This window comes from Leiobunum rupestre, chromosome 2, assembly GCF_980474605.1.
Source record: "Leiobunum rupestre chromosome 2, qqLeiRupe1.1.hap1, whole genome shotgun sequence".
Classification (NCBI taxonomy): Eukaryota; Metazoa; Arthropoda; class Arachnida; order Opiliones; family Sclerosomatidae; genus Leiobunum; species Leiobunum rupestre.
This window is the reverse complement of record NC_143385.1, coordinates 51,303,477-51,310,254: the sequence shown is the minus strand read 5'-3', so window position 1 is coordinate 51,310,254 and position 6,778 is coordinate 51,303,477. Positions and strand designations below refer to the sequence as shown.

At 37.3% G+C, this 6,778-nt stretch overlaps 1 long non-coding RNA gene across 1 annotated transcript; it reads right to left on the bottom strand.

The window, feature by feature from the left end:
• Window positions 1-2,249: 2,249 nt before the first annotated feature.
• LOC149958322 (uncharacterized) lies at window positions 2,250-3,050 on the bottom strand. The gene is made up of 2 exons (XR_016478633.1): window positions 2,666-3,050; window positions 2,250-2,467 (listed from the first exon to the last, which is right to left on the bottom strand). It is a non-coding gene; the product is annotated as an uncharacterized LOC149958322 (long non-coding RNA).
• Between the last annotated feature and the right edge of the window lie 3,728 nt (window positions 3,051-6,778).

Sequence of the window (6,778 nt, the reverse complement as noted above, 5' to 3'; positions counted from 1 at the left end):
GGAGGGTCGTGACAAGCCCTTCATGCCACGCGAGCTAACTGTCGGCTGCCTATAGTTACTATTACCGTTTATATCGGAAGGGGAAATAGAAAATCTCGAAGGAAAACTCCTAACCAGTATGGAGACAATTACGTAGAAAGATTGTTTCTATATTTTCTCCCAGTGCCACTAATGCTTCGAAGCGAAAGTGCTTACCACTTCACCATCCCTCTTTCAATGTTTTCCCCACTGCTGAAGTGGTCAAAATGGCTTTTTTCCGCCAATCTAAATTATCAGAAGAAAATAGGGGGAAGTACGCTTCTAGTCAGCTTTGGAAAGGCGTCACTTTTCACGAATTTTCGCGCCAAAACGGTTTGGCGGGAAATCGCGGATGAATACATCGTTTAAAAAATCAATTTTTCTTAAATAGAACAATTGTAACATAATGTCCTTCTCATTCTCTGCTAATTGAGCTAAGGCGTATTTGCTTTCGTCGTTTATAGCCGAGTTGAATCAAAACAAAAGTGGAACTACTTTTTCAGTTTGGTTTATTATGCGTAAAAAGGCATTTTCGTGGGTCACACGACGACTTCTATGGCTCAAAGCTACAGATACGTACTTCCCCTATTTTCTTCTGAAATTATCTAACCATCTACGCAGGCGCGTAGGAACGTTTTGGATTAAAGGGTACAGCTTGGATGTTGAATTAGGCGCCCCTTATCAATTTCAACGCCTTGAACAAACGCCCCTTCATACGCCCCTTCATACGCCACTGCCTCTGCGGTACGCCTCCGAGTGTAAGAAATTGTTCAAATATATATCTTATCTATAAACAGGCGATAGTGGATATCCTCTTAGACCGTGGATATTAACTCCAATAACACATACTGTAGAAATTTCCCCAGAGTACAGATTCGACAAAGCCCTCACTAAAACGCGACAGCTTGTTGAGTGTACCATTGGTATATTAAAACAAGTTTTTCGCTGTTTACTTATGCATCGTACGCTCCACTACCACCCACCGGCGGCTGCTAAAATTGTGTACGCATGTTGTACGCTCCACAACATGCGTAGAGACTCAAATCATCAACCGGAAGACGATATTTTCACTGAAACCGAATCAAGCGAAAGTGACAGTGACACTGATGACGAGCTAATAGGTGCAAGGAGGAGAATCAACAGACGATTGAGAGAGAGACGAAGACAAATAAGACATGAACGCAGAGCATTGGTAGTTGATGTTCCTGAATATATACCTGCTGGCCCAAATGAAACTATTCTTCGAGGAGGGCAAGAACTTAGGCAACACCTTGTAAGGCGCTTTCGCTAACGTTTTATTAGTACCTAAATAGATTTTCAAATAAAGTAAATACATATTGTTTCCTAATCAATGTTGTAAATGGGTATTTGTAATAGTTAAATAATTAATAAAATAGTGTCATTCGGACCTATTTCTTATTGAATGATATGAGAGAAATACAAGTTGGAACGGAGTAGGGATATTAGCCTCGCGGAGGAAAGGAAGTTTTAAAACTAAGAAATAACGGCTCGTAGTGAGGAATGGACGCACGAGGTAGAACTGGTAAAAGCTAGTGTATTTGTTTTTTCATTTTTAGTCATACGATATAATACCAGAGACTAAAAAGAGCCAAAAAGGGCGACAATAAATAGACTTTTACGTGTTTGACCTCGAGTCGATCATTTATTAGCCCTTAGCATATGAAAGTAAGCGGAGTGTCACGCTTTTTTAAATTATGTCACTTTTGGTATTTGGGTGTAAATTGGAAAAGTTGAAGGGGTTTTCTAAAAAGAATGCTTAGCAGGTTATATTCCCTTTAAGTGTAAGTAGTTTACATCTGCCACAATACTAGTTTTGAGTGACGTAGGGTACGCAACGATTGTATTTATAGTTGTAGACTGAACTAAGCTTACCTACCCTAACCTAACCATTGAAAAAAGCCATTTCTGGCTCTTTTGCAGCTTCTCCGTATTTATCTACCCTGAAAAATCTTAGTTTAGTCTGCAACTATTAATACAATCGTCGCGTACCCTACGTCACTCAAAACTAGTATTGGGGCAGATGTAAACCACAGCCCTTTAGGTTAGTGAAATGAAAAATTATAAAATAAGAGGCTCTGGTTAAAATTCATTATGTTTATTTAAAATGTAACTCAAAACTTTTCAGCCAGGGACATACAGTATAATACCAAACAATATAAAGTATATGTCTAGGAACTTATTTATCAGTAAATAACAATGATTTTGCTTTTTCATTTATCAAGGCTGCCATCTAGCATTTTCTGAGCTATTCCTGACAACGCTTCAGCTATTTTCTCTAAAGAATTAACTTTTTCTCGTTCTATTAAGTTTCTTTCCTCCAGAGCAGTTTGTATTCCTCTGTAAATGCTGTTTTTTGTATCTTCTATATCTTTTAAAGTTTCTGTTGCTTTTTCATAATTATCATTATTTTCTGTCCTCGCATACTTTCCTAAATTTAAAAAAGATTAATATGTTTCCTTACTTAAAGAAATGAGGGCCGGATTAAGGTGGTCAGCGCCCAGGGCACTCATCACTTTGTGCCAACTTAAAAAATATTTTATATTATGGGTTTCTTAGAAAAAGTCCTCAGGTGCCCCCCCCACCTTTAATCCCACCCTGAAAAATACTTGTAAAAATTGAAAATAACTTTTTCTTTTGTAAGGAGTGCAATGCTGGTCATCACTTTGCATAGGGGTTGTCTGCTGTGCGCTGATTCCTGTAATAACACAATTTCAAATATTAATACTCAATTTCATCCATGACCCTTGATCTATTTATTATCTTACCACTTTGTACTGGTTTGCTACCATTTAAATTAGCTCTACATTCACCTAAACTTGGGTCAGGGTCATATGGTTCTACAATATCGAATGTTTCAAATCTAATTACAGACTCATTAGTTGAATTCTGAAATTCATTTCCAGTCTTATTGAGTACAGGGGGAAATGACATAGGCCTCTCTACTTCATTATCATCCGAGGGTACCACTACTTGTGACTTTTTAATTAAATTACAATTTTATATTTCATCAAAAACAGTGGCAAAACACCTTAATCAAGTTACCAATACATTTGAATTGAAGTTCTCATTTTTTAAACCTAATTCAGGTACTTCAGTGTCACCCTCAACACACAATGGACCAATGATATCTAGCAAGCACTTCTCTAAAGGCCTTTTCACACGAGCCAACTTTTTGATACAACTCGATGAGTCAAATTGAGTTGAGTCAAATAGTTGGTTCGTGTGAATAAAAGTTCGATGAGTTGATCCACCAAAAAAGTACGCGAGAAAAAAATGGATCACTGATCCATTTTTGCTGACTCAGCATTTTGATTTGAAAAGTTGGCTCGTGTGAAAAGGTCTTTAGTTTGTCAATTCCAAAGGTAACTTTTTACCGCCACCGGTGCCACCCTGGGATTTTTTAATAGCAGCCGCCTTCCCTTTAGTCTCTGATTTCCAATCAGCCCATGACTAATTTGGTAGAAATTTATAATAAATAGCCTTCATGAATTTTAAAACCTATAAACTTAATTTTGTTTTACCTTTTTCCATTTCTTAAGATCCTTCGCAGGATCCCCTCCATCAGCATTTAGCGTATCAGTTAAACTTGTCCACAACCTTTCTTGCACGGCTCTAGTAAATTCACCATCCAATTTTCCCGAGACTAATTCAGGGTGTGAATCCATAAAGTCGAGCATACTTATTCGTTGATTCCGGGTAACTTTCGCACCACGTGGAGCCATATTATAACCTTAAGAAGAACGGTTGCAAAGTTTGACAAGGCTTAGAAATATATTGCCAAATTGACAAATACCTATTCTCCAAAATATTCCTATTTAAAAAAAATATATACGTTAAAGAAAGAAAGCCTTATTTATATTATATATATTTAATCACTTACTCTAAAATCCGTATTAATTTATTTGTAAAATAAAACTAAAAGTAATTAAAACATTGAATCGTTTTCAGCAAATCCGTGGAAAAACAGAAGCGAAAATGAAAAAGCGTCTGCCTAAATATATAAACGATCACTATTGGTTCTTATGATCTTTCACGTGACCCAAAATAAGTGGAGGGAATAGGGTGAAAAAAATATCCTATAAAACCATACCGAAAAGTGGTTTCGCCGTTTTTCCTAACGAAGGGTTAACGAACGAAGGAAAATTGCGTCTCAGAATAGCACCTTTTTCTATCGTTATGAGCCGTTCGGTAGACCCGTTCAGCGGCGTAGGAACCGGGGGGAAATTGCTTTTATTCATACCATAGTCCATCGGGCGGGGACGTCGTACCTTGGTCAAAATCCAAAAATATACATAATATCATTTAGTATTTTAGTAGCCTACTAAGTCTACTTACTTTTCGTAAAATTATTTCAAAACATAACTTAGACAATGTGGGAGTTTTAAGTCTTTTTTCTAAAGTAGTATTAGATTAGTTTCGTGATATACTTTTTCATATGTGTCGGGTACCCGGTTTTACTGCTAATATCAACACTATTATGTAAAAAAAACGGTTTTATGTATAAGTTTTGCTATTTTTGCGATAATGTTTCCCGCTTCAATGAGGTGGCAAAATTATCGCACAAATAACCTCACCTTCGCTTAGCAATACAGGTTGCCAACCCCTTTAAATCGGCCAGTTTTAATTAATTGGAGTCGTGAATAGGGTTTAGCGTCGGTACACCAGCGCCACCGCAACATCGCACTGTTCTCGTAATATTGTTAAATAAAACAGGCGCTCTCGAGTCCTGTCTCTCCATAGACAGTATATATCCCTTAGGGATTTATACTGTCTATGGTCTCTCCTCTGCACCTTGGGAAATACCAAAATTGCGTGTTTTGCACGACCTTTATCTTGCAACCTACGATTTCTTCAGTTGGTTTCGCGCCACGGCTTTGCCCAGGTAGTTAAATAGTAAATATATTTTGAATTATTTGACAGTGTTTGTAGGCCTATTAATTTTATTCGGAATAAAAGTTTACGCAATCAGGTAAGATGTTAAAGAATAATCTTAGATCGTTTAAAAATTTATCACTGAGGCTTCTAACTTTCTATGATTCCTTTATTTAAAAAACTTAATTTTTAAAATGTTGATATCTAAATGATCACTCAATTAGGTCTGATGTTGAAAATTTATATCTTACAAAGTTATCACTACTGAGCCTTCTAATGTTTTATGAATACACGTTATTTTTGTTACACTAGGCTTAACAAAAAATATATCTGATTATCTTTAGATCTTGGAGTAGATAAACATGGAGAGGAAATTAGAGCGCGTCATCTATACGGCTGTACGGTACCCAGAAGCCCTTGCGGTTTTGGTAGGGGCGCGTACGTGTCGCCTTGGAGTAGCTCGGATGAGTATCAGCTGTTAAGCCTGTGATAATAGAATTTCTTTCGCGATTGTTTTTTAAAATGTCGTTTAAAAGATTTAACTTTGGAGATCATACGTATAGTATTTTATCTAAACAAATAAAAGGAGCATTAAAGCCTTCAAAGGGTACTTTTTTTCGTGAAAATATGGATTACCTGAGAAAAATAGCTTGAATCACTTTTACAGTTTTGAAAACAACAGTATTTTTTCATTGCAAAGACAACTAACTTTTGTTATAATAGCAGCAATTAATTAAAACTATAATAATTCATAAAATTTAATTCAAGCAGCAAACTTTTATTGTTGTCAAGTTTGAATACGAGCAGAAGATAAGTATACGTTTTTTCGAATATAGGTGTCGCCGAAACGTAGGACCCTACCAAAACTGCTAGGAATTATGGTAGTCCTTTGGTAGTAATGATGGGGGAAGACACTCAACGTTAGAGATACGGAATTTTCCCCTCCATGTTTATCTACTCCAAGTTTAGATCAGATGTTTAAAATGAGAGAACTGCCCCACGGAAAATGCATTTTCCCATAGGATTGTACAGGGAATATATGATTCCCCGTTGATTCTCTATGGGGATTTAATCAACCTTGAACGCCCTTGAAAAGTACCGGCTCAAAGTGGTTGCATTCGCCGGTACCGAGAATTCGAAAGAGACGTCAAATCGAAATAAGCTCTCATGTTTCGGCGGGAGTAAAAGTACGAGAGTGGCAACGGGATTCATAGTCGAGCGTTGAATGATTTCGAAGCTTCAGTCGGCAATCTAGCCGTCTAATGTATACGGCGTTTCTAATTTCTACTAGAAGCCGATAGTTCTTACGAGCGACTCGTCGACGCGTCGAGCCTAGGGGTGCAGAGTCGCCTTTAAGTCATCGTCATTCAAAGCGCTTACGAGAGGGTGAATCCTCATTCAATAACAATGGGGAATCAAAACGCCCTTAAAAAGTTTATTCGTGGGTTTCGTTACCGTTCTTTCACGCTCGGTGTGGGAGGAATCAGATCGAATTTCTTTGACGGGAAATAAATATTTCGCCGGTGTTTTTAATAGAAGCCAAAATAAACGTGCGACAAACTAAATCTCCAAGTTTGGGCTTGATTCATAATTATGGAATTTCTCGTGAAAAGAAAGTAAGTAGAAGGAAAGTGAGGGTTTGACATCGATCCTAGGATCGAGGATCGAGGATCCAGGATTTAAGGGGTGAAATGGGGGTAAAATCGTCGAAAAGTCAATGTATTTAGGGTATTTCTCGCGACGATATGTTTTTTCGTATATCAACATATTATGTCCAGGCCAACTTGTTCATTTATCTCCGCTTATCTCGAAAGACACTTGAACGTATATCTTATCGCGTTTTATGGTACGGAATAAGTTAAAATGA